Consider the following 15,457-nt stretch of genomic DNA (forward strand, 5'->3'; position numbering starts at 1 on the left):
AGCAGACATCCTTCCCATGGGATGCTTTGTTAGAACTGATGTTAGTATGTGTGCCCTGCTGAGTCCACCCCATTGTCACTAGTAAGGAATGACTGGCCTGTTGGGCACCCTGGTGTTGAAAATTTGAAGTGGATTGTCAATTCTGGTTGGTTCAGTCCCAGTTACAGTGAGCTCCTCCATGGGGCAGGCCTGGTTTCGGGCATTACAAGTGATGCTGTTCTTGACCTCAGAGGCTCATGGTTTAACCAGGAAAGAGAGATGAGTATGTGGTATATGCAAAAGACAACATGCCAGAAGTCAAACCATATTAAATATTTTAAACCAAGACCTCTTAGAGCTTAGAGGAGGGAGCAATTACTTCTGATGGGAGATGTGAATCAGAAAAGGCTTTCTAAGAGATAACATGTGAAGTCAATTCCTGGAAGGAATTGAAGGGTGAATAAGAGCAACAGAAAAGAAGGGAAAGGGTCAGATTAGAAAAGGTATGTAATAGGAACAAGCATACAAAGACAGGAAGAAACATGAACTTAATGGGACCAGAAGCAGTTGTCCAACACAACCAGAACTAAGGGTGGGTGGAGGGTGGCGGGAGATGAAGCAGAAAAGATCGTTTGGGAACAGATCACAAAGGGATGTGGATTTCAATCTGTAGGCAGTGGGGAGCCACTGGACAATCTTCAGTAGGGGCACAACCTAAATCTGTGTTTGAAAAGATCACTGGCAGAACTGTGGATTGGTAAGGGGAAAAGTCAAACTAGGGAGACCCCATCACAGGCCGCTATAAATATATATATGTTAGGGATGGGGAGGGTCTGAAATAGATTATTGGCACAGGACAGAAATGAGAGGATCTGTTCAAGAGATAATTGTATCATGATGAGTCTCTGCAACTGACCAGCTGCTGATTCAAAGATGGGCCTAAAATTTCTGTTTGGTTACTGTATGGATGCTGTATCGTTAATTGAGGTAGGGAACACAGAGGCGCATGGGTGGGGGAAGGTGACGTGTTCAGTTTTGATATGTTGATTTGAGATAGAATGACAAAATAATTTATGGTGCAAACCAGGATACTTTTTTTTTTTTTGAGAACATGTAAGAATTTTTATTGTCAAAACAAGTAAGAGAAACAAGCATAAAAGAAGACACAAATAATTAATTGTTCTGATCATCCTCGAGTCCAGTATCTCTAATGAAAGGTTAGCTCCTTATGTGGACAAGATAATACCCAACACATAAAACAGAAGGTATTTGAGACTGGTGCAAAACAATGAACATGTAACAGTGGGAAAAAATAAAAAATAAATTTCTGTCTTTCCTCAGTAAGGTATGTATGTGTATAAAGGTATGAGGCTTATTTTGGGGAAAAATGCTTTCATATAGAAAATCTTAATTTCCTCCATACCCCAGAAAAAAATGGTTTCAGGTCCTGGGCTGAAGAAGGAAATCAAAATAGGGTGACAATAGCTTTACACAAACCTCAAGACTGTAATCTAATTGTGGTTACCGTCTTCTTCACTTTAAAAAAGTTTAACATCCACTTATTTATACCCAACTAGTACAGTGAATTTTTTCCCTTAGGAAGTTTTCAACCAAATGGGAGTTACATTAATATGACTTTAAAGAGCAAGAAAGGATATGCAAGACCTAGTGTTTGCTCCGTGACTCGTCAAAGAGAAGCTTCCCTCCAAAAGCACTGGCCCAAGAGGTGAGGCCTGAAGCACTGGCTGCAGGACACAGTGATTCATTAGGTCTCCCAAAAAGGCCAGGAGAGTCCAGTTTCACCAACCGAAAGAGGGTTCCTGCCGAGTCTGGCTTTTAACTGTACCAAAATCTCAAACAGATTTGAGGTCCCCTCGCCAAGAAGGCCAGAGCACGGTACAGCACAGCATCCAGAGGGCCAGGGTTGTTTAAACTAGTCAGTGATCACGGCTACTCCATGATTTGTCAAGTCCCACGATGCTAGTGGTAAAGGAATCAAGAAGCCTGGGTTTGGGGGTGTCACAAACGTCCTTTACCTAGGAAGCAATAATTAAAGTTCTTGTCTAGGGTAAAGGACACAAAGCAGGTAATGAGGGCCTCAGTACATCACTGCTGAGATTAGTTAGTCTGCTTTAAACTAAAGCAGTACAAAATGGCTTCTTCCACACAATAAAGACAAGCTTTGCACCAACGTTTCTCAAAAGTGTGTTATGTCTGTAGCTCTAGCCTCAGTTTAACAGGTTTTTAAAAATATATATACCTTTCCTTTGTCAGAGCCAAGGTAAAAAAGGGGGGTGGGGAACAAGACACCCTCTATCCAGAGTCCCTGGAATAGAAAGCACTCTAGAACCCAGTGGGCATGAGCACACTTGAGTCACTGTGTTTGAGATTATGGGTCTGTGCCGATGGTTTCTTCCCTTCTGTCACTGGTTTGTCCACCTTGGGCAGCTTGAGGACTGCTGGGTCCTCAGCCATGAGGGTGGCCTGGACACGGAGCAGTTCCATTGGAGGGGGCATCTGAGCTCCTCTATAGGCTTGGGTGGCAGAGCCTCCCAAATCAGACTTCTGGAGGGGTCTTGGTCCAAAGGGGCTCCATTTTTCTGATGAGTTTCTGTCTTTATCTCCACTTCTGGAATCCCTGATGCTAGAATTTGGGCCAGCTAAAGCTGTGGAAGAACCAGGAGTGAACCAGCCTCTGAGTTTCTGTGGGTGTTCCTTGGAGTACACTGGGCTGATGCAGGCTACTTGTCTTCTTTTATTATCCCTCCACTCTGTTGCTTTGGTCTGTGGAGTGCTTCTGCCATTCAAAGGGTACTTGGTCTCTTTGTGGGTAAGGCCCTTGTGTGGTATATAGCCAGCATCTCTCAGCCTTGCCTGTTGCTCAAAGTGTTGAATGCTCTCTTGGGTCTGCTTTGTGCTAGGAGCACTCATGATGACGTGGGTAGCTTTAGCCTTTACCACTGGGACCTTGTCCACACTGCCAGTGGCTGGTGATGGGGTGATGGCAGGGGAGGATACACTGGCCTCTCCTTCTTTCCCTTGGCAAGGAGCTGATAGTTGTGCTTTGGAATCACTGGTTTCCAGGGGATGCTGCCCATGTCTGGTAGAGGAGGAGTTACTGGTGTCAGGTCCTCGAGGGCACCATCATAGCTGAGTGCCCAGCAGTACATCCTGATGGGCAGGGACATCTTGCCCAGAGGCCCACTAGGCTCAAGAGCAGTTACTTCTGGTTGTCTCAAAGCCCTTGAAAGACTGGGATCCAGATGCTTTTTCTAGATAGAATTCCAGAGCTGAGTCCCTGCCACTATAGTGAAATGATATGACAGTTTTGCTGACAGACAGATATTAATGAGGAACAGAATTGTCCAGCTGCTGCAGATTAGCAAAGCCTCCCAGGAAGAGTCCATCCAGAGGTTCTGTTCCTCCACCCACGGGGCTGCCTGCACCCAAGCTGTGGCACTAAAGAGGCTCTGAAGACCCACAACTGTTGAGATGCTGTGGTGCAGTCCAACCTAAGCCACATTGTGGGCGGTCTGCTGCTGGTGGTAACACCGAAGGTCTCGGTCACTGACTGGTGAGCACAGGCTGCCAGGCTGCAGCTGGCAGCCTTCACAATAAAAGCCCAAACCAGGGTATTTTCTGAGAGTGTGAAAGAGGCACCATCATAATTCACCTGGACCATTAATCATAAACTGGGACTGTTCTGGGTAAATAGGAACATAAGGTCACCCTCACTCCAGGTCCCTCTGGTACATGGAGAGCCCCAGCAAGGAGTTGGAAGGTGGCTCTAGAGCTCAAGGAGAGTTGCAGATGTTGTGAATGCATGTGTCCAGGCTATTCATGTCAAGAATTTTTCTCTAGGGCCAATTACAAGATGGGGAGATGCAGTCAAGAGCAGAGGTCTGGGCACAAATGCTTTCTGGGCCTGTCCCTCCATGGGCATCCGAGCCTCCAGGCTTGGGTTTCTCCTGAAGACTTGTCACAGAGGGTGGGAACTGTGGGGCTGCTGGAGATTCAAGGCCGTTTTTCTACTGTCTGATCATACGGTTGCTAGTGAGCTGCGCCCACATCCTGGGTGGCCTAGGGAGAGGCAGCCTCCTTCCCTAGAAGGCTAGCGGAGGCTGTACTTGCTTGGCGAAGCCCTGGGCAGGCCAGTGCTGCTGGGCTTCACCTCCACTCAGGTGCATCTCAATCTGGGGCCCAGAGCACATGAGTGATCCTGAGAGCTCGAGATGAACAGTGAGGAAACCGCCAGGTGGAAAAGAAGAAAAGAGTGAGCTGACCAAGAGGGGAGTATAGGCAGGGGGTGGAGGGGAAGTAGAAGTAGGTTGTTTATTGAAAACAGAGATTCTTGCTTCCTGAGGTCACAGTCTTGCACCCAAGGGATGTGTGTGGCCTGGAGCACATGGTGGGTTCTCTCTGCTGGGGCTTGTGCCCAGCGATGCTTCCTCAACTTGTCTGGATGGACGAAGGCAGCAAAGGTCAGAGCTGGAGACACGGCCTGGCCTCTGGCCTGGCCCCCTGGGGTTCCCACCTGCTTCAGCACCCACGGCCACCTCCGGGACACCGCTCCCCTCCTTCTGCTCAGGGGCACTCCCTGCAGGAATAGAAACAAACACTCGTCCAAGCCTGAGACTCCAGGCCACTCTCGGACAGCTGTGACAAAGCAGATGTGGCCTTTCCTCTTTCCCCAACCTGTCTAAATACTTCAAAAGCCACCTCAGATCCCACCTCCGTGAAGCCTTCTCTGATCCCCCTTGCCACCAGGCCTTCTCTCGGCACTGCCGAGCCACCACGGTCACATCTGGGTACAGACTGCATTGTTCTCCAGTTATATTACATGGGTCAGCTTTTCCCTGCCCGGGGCTTTTTAACTCCTGGGTCTGAGGGGAGCTTCTCCCTGTCCACTACAGTTATTGGCACAAGCCTGGAAACAGAGGAAATACTTAAAAAATAACTATGTAATATATTGAACTAAATTACTTTCAAGAGTAGGCTTATTTTATTTCTGCTCCTTTATGGGCTATATTTCAGCTCTTACAGCTCTCTCCCCACCCCCCAATTTTAATTTTTTGTTATAAATAATCTTATCTTAACCTTTTAGGAAAAATTTTGAAAATTATATTTGCCCTTTTTATCAAAAAGCCATATAATCAACATTATACAAAAGAGAAGAAGAAAAGTCATCCCAGGCCTGGTACCCCCACCCAACACATCCATACTTAGCATTTTGGTGAATTTATTTATAGCCAATGAAGGACATTTTCAAAAGTAAAGAATTTACTTGTAATCCCATTATTCTTGGATTTTCTGTTTTTCCACATTCCATTTCAGATAGGCTTCACATATGAATGTTTTTTACACAACTGTTTTAGAGTAGTATTTGTAATTAGAGTGTGCACATCTTTATAGTCTGTTTTTGTCAATTAATGCCATTTTAATTCACATTATTCTGTATTGCTTAATTTTCTAATTCCTTAATGTTGGATGTTTAGGTTGTTTCCAGTATTTCTGCTATTATAGAAATTTGTAATAAATGACTGAACTTATGACTTTTTTCTTCTCTGATAGTATTATTGTAGTCTAAATGTGCTCATAAAGGTCAAAGGCTATGAAAATTCTCATGGCTTTTGGTACAAATGCTCACCTTACCTTTTGATTTAGAGTATCCCCAGAATTGTAGGAGCAATACAGCCTTGTTAGAAAAGTTTATAAGTAAAAATTAATTTTCCTACTTTAATAGATTGTAGTGGGTTGAATTGTGTCCCTCCAAAATTCACGTCCACCCAGAACATCATAATGTGGCCTTATTTGGAAATAGGGTCTTTGTGGAGATAATTTAAGATAAGGATCAAGATGGGATCATACTGGACTGTAGGGTGGGCCCTAAATCCAGCGAAAGTTTCCTGTGAAAGACAGGAAAGGACACACGGAGACTCAGAGAAGAGGGTGATGTGGAAGTGGAAGCAGAGGTTGGAGTGATGTGTACACAAGCAAAGAACACCGAGGATTTTCGGCAGCCACCAGAAGCTGGGAGAAGCGTGGGACATCTCCTTTTGAGCCTCCAGAAGGAACCAATCTTGCTGACACCTTTGTTTTGACTTCTGGTCCCTTGAACTATGAAAGAATACATTTCTGTTTGTTTAAGCCTCCCAGTTTGTGGTAGCTTGTTACACAAGCCCTAGGAAACTGACACATAGGTAATGTGGTAAAATGGTATCTCGTTTTAATTTGCATTTCTTTGTTTACAAGTAAGATAAAAAATCTTTCCGTAAGTTTCCCTCTCGTGTGAACTGTCTAATCATGTTCCTCATACGTTCATCTATTAAAACCTGGTGCATTTCTTTTTTTTTTTTTTTTTTTCTACAAATTTATTGATTTGTGCTAACTATTTATTTGGGAAAAATCTTTGCCCCACTAGATTAAAATAGTTTTCCAGACTTTTTTTTTTTTTTTTTTTTAGCTATTTTTCATTGATTTTAGTTTTATATTTCTATATGTCAAATTTGTTGATCTTAGTGATTTCGAAGTTTTGAATGTCAACTTTCTTTTTTTTTTTTTTTTTTAATCTTCATTTTATTGAGATATATTCACATACCACGCAGTCATACAAAACAAATCGTACTTTCGATTGTTTACAGTACCATTACATAGTGGTACATTCATCACCCAAATCAATCCCTGACACCTTCATTAGCACACACACAAAAATAACAAGAATAATAATTAGAGTGAAAAAGAGCAATTGAAGTAAAAAAGAACACTGGGTACCTTTGTCTGTTTGTTTCCTTCCCCTATTTTTCTACTCATCCATCCATAAACTAGACAAAGTGGAGTGTGGTCCTTATGGCTTTCCCAATCCCATTGTCACCCCTCATAAGCTACATTTTTATACAACTGTCTTTGAGATTCATGGGTTCTGGGTTGTAGTTTGATAGTTTCAGGTATCCACCACCAGCTACCCCAATTCTTTAGAACCTAAAAAGGGTTGTCTAAAGTGTGCATAAGAGTGCCCACCAGAGTGACCTCTTGGCTCCTTTTGGATTCTCTCTGCCACTGAAGCTTATTTCATTTCCTTTCACATCCCCCTTTTGGTCAAGATGTTCTCCGTCCCACGATGCCAGGTCTACATTCCTCCCCGGGAGTCATATTCCACGTTGCCAGGGAGATTCACTCCCCTGGGTGTCTGATCCCATGTAGGGGGGAGGGCAGTGATTTCACCTTTCAAGTTGGCTTAGCTAGAGAGACAGGGCCACATCTGAGCAACAAAGAGGCATTCGGGAGGAGGCTCTTAGGCACAACCATAGGGAGGCCTAGCCTCTCCTTTGCAGCAACCGTCTTGCCAAGGGTAAAACCTGTGGTAGAGGGCTCAACCTATCAAACCACCAGTCCCCTATGTCTGTGGTCATGTTAGCAACCATGGAGGTGGGATAGGCGAATACCCCTGCATTCTCCACAGGCTCCTCAAGGGGGCACTACATCTTTTTTTTTTCCTTGTTTTTCTTTTCTTTTTTTTTTTTTTTAACTTTCCCTTCTTTTTTAAATCAACTGTATGAAAAAAAAGTTAAAAAGAAAACAAACATACAATAAAAGAACATTTCAAAGAGACCATAACAAGGGAGTAAGAAAAAGACAACTAACCTAAGATAACTGCTTAACTTCCAACATGTTCCTACTTTACCCCAAGAAAGTTACCTAATATAGCAACATTTCTGTGAACTTGCTCCTACTATATCCATCAGAAATTAACAGACCATAGTCATTCCTGGGCATCCCCAGAATGTTAAATAGCTTATCTGTTCTTCTTGGATTATTGTTCCCCCTTCCTTAATTGCTCTCTATTGCTAGTTCCCCTACATTCTACATTATAAGCCATTTGTTTTACATTTTTCAAAGTTCACATTAGTGGTAGCATATAATATTTCTCTTTTTGTGCCTGGCTTATTTCGCTCAGCATTATGTCTTCAAGGTTCATCCATGTTGTCATATGTTTCACGAGATCGTTCCTTCTTACTGCCGCGTAGTATTCCATCGTGTGTATATACCACATTTTATTTATCCACTCATCTGTTGAAGGACATTTGGGTTGTTTCCATCTCTTGGCAATTGTGAATAATGCTGCTATGAACATTGGCGTGCAGATATCTGTTCGTGTCACTGCTTTCCGATCTTCCGAGTATATACCGAGAAGTGCAATCGCTGGATCGAATGGTAACTCTATATCTAGTTTTCTAAGGAACTGCCAGACTGACTTCCAGAGTGGCTGAACCATTATACAGTCCCACCAACAGTGAATAAGAGTTCCAATTTCTCCACATCCCCTCCAGCATTTGTAGTTTCCTGTTTGTTTAATGGCAGCCATTCTAACCGGTGTTAGATGGTATCTCATTGTGGTCTTAATTTGCATCTCTCTAATAGCTAGTGAAGCTGAACATTTTTTCATGTGTTTCTTGGCCATTTGTATTTCCTCTTCAGAGAACTGTCTTTTCATATCTTTTGCCCATTTTATAATTGGGCCGACTGTACTATTGTCATTGAGTTGTAGGATTTCTTTATATATGCAAGATATCAGTCTTTTGTCAGATACATGGTTTCCAAAAATTTTTTCCCATTGAGTTGGCTGCCTCTTTATCTTTTTGAGAAATTCCTTTGAGGTGCAGAAACTTCTAAGCTTGAGGAGTTCCCATTTATCTATTTTCTCTTTTGTTGCTTGTGCTTTGGGTGTAAAGTCTAGGAAGTGGCCGCCTAATACAAGGTCTTGAAGATGTTTTCCTACATTATCTTCTAGGAGTTTTATGGTACTTTCTTTTATATTGAGATCTTTGGTCCATTTTGAGTTAATTTTTGTGTAGGGTGTGAGGTAGGGGTCCTCTTTCATTCTTTTGGATATGGATATCCAACTCTCCCAGCCCCATTTGTTGAAAAGACCATTAAGACTCAGTTCGGTGACTTTGGGGGCCTTATCAAAGATCAGTCGGCCATAGATCTGGGGGTCTATCTCCGAATTCTCAATTCGATTCCATTGATCTATATGTCTATCTTTGTGCCACTACCATGCTGTTTTGGCAACTGTGGCTTTATAATAAGCTTCAAAGTCAGGGAGTGTAAGTCCTCCCACTTCGTTTTTCTTTTTTAGAGTGTCTTTAGCAATTCGAAGCATCTTCCCTTTCCAAATAAATTTGATAACTAGCTTTTCCAAGTCTGCAAAGTAGGTTGTTGGAATTTTGATTGGGATTGCATTGAATCTGTAGATGAGTTTGGGTAGAATTGACATCTTAATGACATTTAGTCTTCCTATCCATGAACATGGAATATTTTTCCATCTTTTAAGGTCCCCTTCTATTTCTTTTAGTAGAGTTATGTAGTTTTCTTTGTATAGGTCTTTTACATCTTTGGTTAAGTTTATTCCTAGGTATTTGATTTTTTTAGTTGCTATCGAAAATGGTATCTTTTTCTTGAGTGTCTCTTCAGTTTGTTCATTTCTAGCATATAGAAACATTACTGACTTATGTGCATTAACCTTGTATCCCGCTACTTTGCTAAATTTGTTTATTAGCTCTAGTAGCTGTATCGTCGATTTCTCAGGGTTTTCTAGATATAAGATCATATCATCTGCAAACAATGACAGTTTTACTTCTTCTTTTCCAATTTGGATGCCTTTTATTTCTTTGTCTTGCCGGATTGCCCTGGCTAGCACTTCCAGCACAATGTTGAATAACAGTGGTGACAGCGGGCATCCTTGTCTTGTTCCTGATCTTAGAGGGAAGGCTTTCAGTCTCTCACCATTGAGTACTATGCTGGCTGTGGGTTTTTCATATATGCTCTTTATCATGTTGAGGAAGTTTCCTTCAATTCCTACCTTTTGAAGTGTTTTTATCAAAAAGGGATGTTGGATTTTGTCAAATGCTTTTTCAGCATCTATTGAGATGATCAATTGATTTTTCCCTTTTGACTTGTTAATGTGTTGTAATACATTGATTGATTTTCTTATGTTGAACCATCCTTGCATGCCTGGAATAAACCCCACTTGGTCATGGTGTATGATTTTTTTAATGTGTCTTTGGATTCGATTTGCAAGTATTTTGTTGAGGATTTTTGCATCTATATTCATTAGGGAGATTGGCCGGTAGTTTTCCTTTTTTGTAACACCTTTGCCTGGTTTTGGTATTAGATTGATGTTAGCTTCATAAAATGAGTTAGGTAGTGTTCCATTTTCTTCAGTGTTTTGAAAGAGTTTGAGTAAGATTGGTGTCAGTTCTTTCTGGAAAGTTTGGTAGAATTCCCCTGTGAAGCCATCTGGCCCTGGGCATTTATTTGTGGGAAGATTTTTGATGACTGATTGGATCTCTTTGCTTGTGATGGGTTGGTTGAGGTCTTCTATTTCTTCTCTGGTCAGTCTAGGTTGTTCATATGTTTCCAGGAAATTGTCCATTTCCTCTACATTATCCAGTTTGTTGCCATACAGTTGTTCATAGTATCCTCTTATAGTTTTTTTAATTTCTTCAGGATCTGCAGTTATGTCACCTTTTTCATTCATTATTTTGTTTATATGGGTCTTCTCTCTTTTTGATTTTGTCAGTCTAGCTAGGGGCTTGTCAATCTTGTTGATCTTCTCAAAGAACCAACTTTTGGTGATATTTATCCTCTCTATTGTTTTTATGTTCTCTATGTCATTTATTTCTGCTTTACTCCTTGTTATTTCTTTTCTTCTACTTGGTTTAGGATTGGTTTGCTTTTCATTTTCCAGCTTCTTCAGTTGATCCATTAGTTCTTTGATTTTGGCTCTTTCTTCCTTTTTAATATATGCGTTTAGTGCTATAAATTTCCCCCTTAGCACTGCTTTTGCTGCATCCCATAGGTTTTGGTATGTTGTGTTCTCATTTTCATTCGTCTCTATATATTTAGCAATTTCTCTTGCTATTTCTTCTTTAACCCACTGATTGTTTAGGAGTGTGTTGTTTAACCTCCAGGTATTTGTGAATTTTCTAAGTCTCTGATGGTTATTGACTTCTAATTGTATTCCATTGTGGTCAGAGAATGTGCTTTGAATAATTTCAATCTTTTTAAATTTATTGAGGCTTGTTTTATGTCCCAGCATATGATCTATTCTGGAGAAAGTTCCATGAGCACTAGAAAAGTATGTGTATCCTGGTGATTTGGGATGTAATGTCCTGTATATGTCTGTTAAATCTAATTCATTTATCAGATTGTTTAGGTTTTCAATTTCCTTATTGGTCTTCTGTCTGGTTGATCTATCTATAGGAGAGAGTGATGTGTTGAAGTCTCCCACAATTATTGTGGAAACATCAATTGCTTCCTTTAGTTTTGCCAGTGTTTCTCTCATGTATTTTGTGGCACCTTGATTGGGTGCATAGACATTTACGATTGTTATTTCTTCTTGCTGAATTGCCCCTTTTATTAGTACGTAGTGGCCTTCTTTGTCTCTAAAAACATCCCTGCATTTGAAATCTATTTTATCTGTGATTAATATTGCTACACCTGCTTTCTTTTGGCTGTAGCTTGCATGAAATATTTTTTTCCATCCTTTCCCTTTCAGTTTCTTTGTGTCCCTGTGTCTAAGATGAGTCTCTTGTATGCAAAATATTGATGGTTCATATTTTTTGATCCATTCTGCAAATCTGTATCTTTTAGTTGGGGAGTTTAATCCATTTACATTCAACGTTATAACCGTGAAGGCATTTCTTGAATCAGCCATCTTATCCTTTGGTTTATGTTTGTCATATTTTTCCCCTCTGTCTATTAATATTCTTTATTGTACCCATACCGAATCTCTTTAGTACTGAACCTTTCTCCAAGTCTCTCTGTCCTTTCTTTGTTTCTCTGTCTGTAGGGCTCCCTTGAGTATCTCCAGTAGGGCAGGTCTCTTGTTAGCAAATTCTCTCAGCATTTGTTTGTCTGTGAAAAATTTAAGCTCTCCCTCAAATTTGAAGGAGAGCTTTGCTGGATAAAGTATTCTTGGCTGGAAATTTTTCTCACTCAGAATTTTAAATATATCGTGCCACTGCCTTCTTGCCTCCATGGTGGCTGCTGAGTAGTCACTACTTAGTCTTATGCTGTTTCCTTTGTATGTGGTGAATTGCTTTTCTCTTGCTGCTTTCAGAACTTGCTCCTTCTCTTCTGTGTTTGACGGTGTGATCAGTATATGTCTCAGAGTGGGTTTATTTGGATTTATTCTATTTGGAGTTCGCTGAGCATTTATGATTTGTGTATTTATGTTGTTTGGAAGATTTGGGAAGTTTTCCCCAACAATTTCTTTGAATACTCTTCCTAGACCTTTACCCTTTTCTTCCCGTTCTGGGACACCAATGAGTCTTATATTTGGACGTTTCATATTATCTATCATATCCCTGAGGTCCATTTCGATTTTTTCTATTTTTTCCCCATTCTTTCTTTTATGCTTTCATTTTCCATTCTGTCATCTTCGAGGTCACTGATTCGTTGTTCAACTTCCTCTAGTCTTGTAGTATGAGTGTCCAGAATCTTTTAAATTTGGTCAACAGTTTCTTTAATTTCCATAAGATCATCCATTTTTTTATTTAGTCTTGCAATGTCTTCTTTATGCTCTTCTAGGGTCTTCTTGATTTCCTTTGTCTCCCGTAGTATGGTCTCATTGTTCATCTTTAGTTCTTTGAGTAGCTGCTCTAGGTGCTGTGTCTCTTCTGATCTTTTGATTTGGGTGCTTGGGCTTGGGTTATCCATAACGTCTGGTTTTTTCATATGCTTTATAATTTTCTGTTGTTTTTGGCCTCGTGGCATTTGCTGAACTTGATAGGGTTCTTTTAGGATTTGTAGACCAATTGAAGTCCTTATCTCTAATTTATCAGATCTACAGCTTCGTGGAGTACACTTTCTCTAACTAACCAGCAGGTGGCGTCCACGAGCCACCTGTTCTCCACAAGCCAGTTCTCCCCTGCTTAGCCTTTTTGGTGAGTGGGGGAGTGAGTCTTGTGGGGTCCAATTGGTGTACCAAGCTTGCGTGTGTAGTTGGTGTTGCCTGCCCTGTATATGGGGCGTGTTTCTGGGCAGTCAGGGAGGGGGCGTGGCTCTAACAATCAAATCTCCCTGGTGATCCTAGAGTTTTAAAGCTGCTGCAATAGTCTAATCCTTCAGTTCAGTCCTGCCACAGTTTGTCTCTGCCACTGACCCACAAGTCGTTGGTATTGGCGTATGGCTCCTGAGACTTGCAAGTGGGCCCCTCTTCCAGGCCGTGCACCCCGGGTCCTCTGTTGAGGGATGACTGTGCTATGTCACAGGTGAGTGCCGTCCCCCCAGGGCAGTTCTGGGCTGCTGGGCTGTGTAGGTAGGCTCCCAGTCTGCTGAAATGATGGCTGAATGGGGCTTTGTTAATTCACACTGCTCTACCTTCCCAACTCTGGGACAATCAGCTGAGGTTGCAGGGAAGGCTAATGTCCACACCCAGTTTTGTGGTGTGTGCCTGTTTTTTGAAGCACTTCCGTCACACTGGGTTGTCTGGGGCAGTTCTGGGCTATGGGGCTGGCGATGGGCAGGAGTGTTTCCTGTCCACCAGGATGATGGCTGTGAGCGGACACCCCCCTTTTCTTGGGAAGTTGTGGTGGTTAGTGAATTTTCTCAGCCACTGGATTATTGCGTTTTGTCTCAGAGCTCTCCTAGTTCTGCTCTTGACTTGACCTGCCCAAATTGCAAGTCTTTGAAGCTTTCTGTATTGGGCTTCTTAGAGTAATTGTTTTAGAAAAAGAAAAAAGGATTAAAAAAAAAAAAAAAAAGGGCCCTCCTCAGAGATCTAATGGGTTATTGAAATGCTAAGAGACAAAGCAACCAGGGCCATTAAGGAAAGGTCCACAGGGCAGAGAGATCAGCTTTTCTTCGGGATTTGCTTATGCGCCTCAGGGCCCTTCCCCTTTCTATGTTCACCAGAACTCCAAAAATCCTCCGCTTTTATTTTGGAGTTTTTCCTGTTGTTTTTTTTCTATGCCTGTCTCCTCTCTGCTGGGCTGGCTGCTCTCAGATTCTCTGGTGTCTGGTCTCAGTCTATCTATGGTTGGAGTTTGGATCAGTAGAATGAGTTTCCGATAAGGGCTGCCACTGCAGTTCTCCCTTCTCCTTCCCGGAGCTGACAGCCCCTCCTCCCACGGGACTGAGCCTGGCAGGGAGGGGCACGGGTCCCCTGGCCGCAAAAACTTACAGATTTCGCTGATCTCAGCAGTTCCACGTTTTCATGAGTGTTGTATGAAGTATGCCCAAAGTCAGATTGCTCTGTGGTGTCCAGTCCACGCAGTTCCTGGCTTTCTACCTACTTTCCTGGAGGAGTAACTAAAACTTACAGCTCACCAGTCTGCCATCTTGCCCCGCCTCCTCTCAACTTTCTTTTTGACAATCTGAATACATTCCATTCTCTTATTCAAAAAATAATATTCTATATTGTCTTTTTTGATCCACCTAGTATATAATCTTTTTTTTTTCCAGGTTTCTATCCAGCTTTTTATTATACTGAAAACATTTTTTAAAAATCTGCTCTTTCGTGTTGTGATGTTTTATTTATTACATAAATTTTTTATATGTCATTGTGTCTGTTTCTGATCAGTAACAAACAGGACAGATCAGATTATTAGTGGTGAGAGCCGGCCTTAAATATTAGCTTGACTGCTTGATAGCTGTGTGGCTCTGGGTCCCATATGTGGTTCTGGGTCCCACATTATCTGGGCATGATAATATCTACGTTCTAGGGGTGGTGGGAGACTCAAATTAGATAACCCTCTTGGAACCCCCATCCCTGGGCAGTGCCGAAGCAGGGGCATACGAGATGTTGCTTTCGTTCCCCACAGGCTCTACGCCCACATTCCCCTTGGTCAGTGGCTTCATGAGCGAAGTCTTGCTAATAGACAGACTCTGAGCTGCTTAAGCGACTTCTCTCCTCCAGGACAAAGTGCTTCCTTGGCACATAGTGGAGGGTCAGCAAGTTTTTGGGGATTGCATTGAGAATCTGCAAACTGTGGGGGTCTTGAAGACGTGCCCAACACAGTGGTGAATTCCACAAGGTGACTGAATGAATGCTGCAGAGAAATTGCTGACGAGATTAATGCCGACAGACCGCATTATGTCAAATGAGTTGCAGTTGTCAGGGAAGCTAACAGTAACTTGAGTCCTGAGTATGAGGAAAACTGTGCAAAGGCAAATCTCCTTGTGTTTGTCCACCCTCTCTGGATAAGTACTGAGCGAAAAGGGGAGTCCTCTATTTTATTCACTATTACTGGCTGGCTACCAGGATGGGGTTTCCCACAGGCCATGGACTCCCGAAAGCCCCTGCCCTGCAGCCTCACCCCAGAGGGCTGGCTGGCACACCTCAGGCAAGGGGCCCCACCCTGGATTTCAGAGGGTGCTCAGATGTTGAATTATTTCAGAAACTTTCAGGTACTAAATATGGGGTGGCTGGGAAAGGACACCGTCTGAGTTAGACAAGAGCATTCCGGCTTCAGCC

The 15,457-nt window shown here is 42.3% G+C and overlaps 1 pseudogene; it reads right to left on the reverse strand.

Annotated features, from left to right (window-relative positions):
* Window positions 1–2,322: 2,322 nt before the first annotated feature.
* On the reverse strand, window positions 2,323–3,209 carry LOC119516095 (annotated as a pseudogene).
* Window positions 3,210–15,457: the final 12,248 nt, after the last annotated feature.

This window comes from Choloepus didactylus, chromosome 2, assembly GCF_015220235.1.
Source record: "Choloepus didactylus isolate mChoDid1 chromosome 2, mChoDid1.pri, whole genome shotgun sequence".
In the NCBI taxonomy this organism is placed as follows: Eukaryota; Metazoa; Chordata; class Mammalia; order Pilosa; family Megalonychidae; genus Choloepus; species Choloepus didactylus.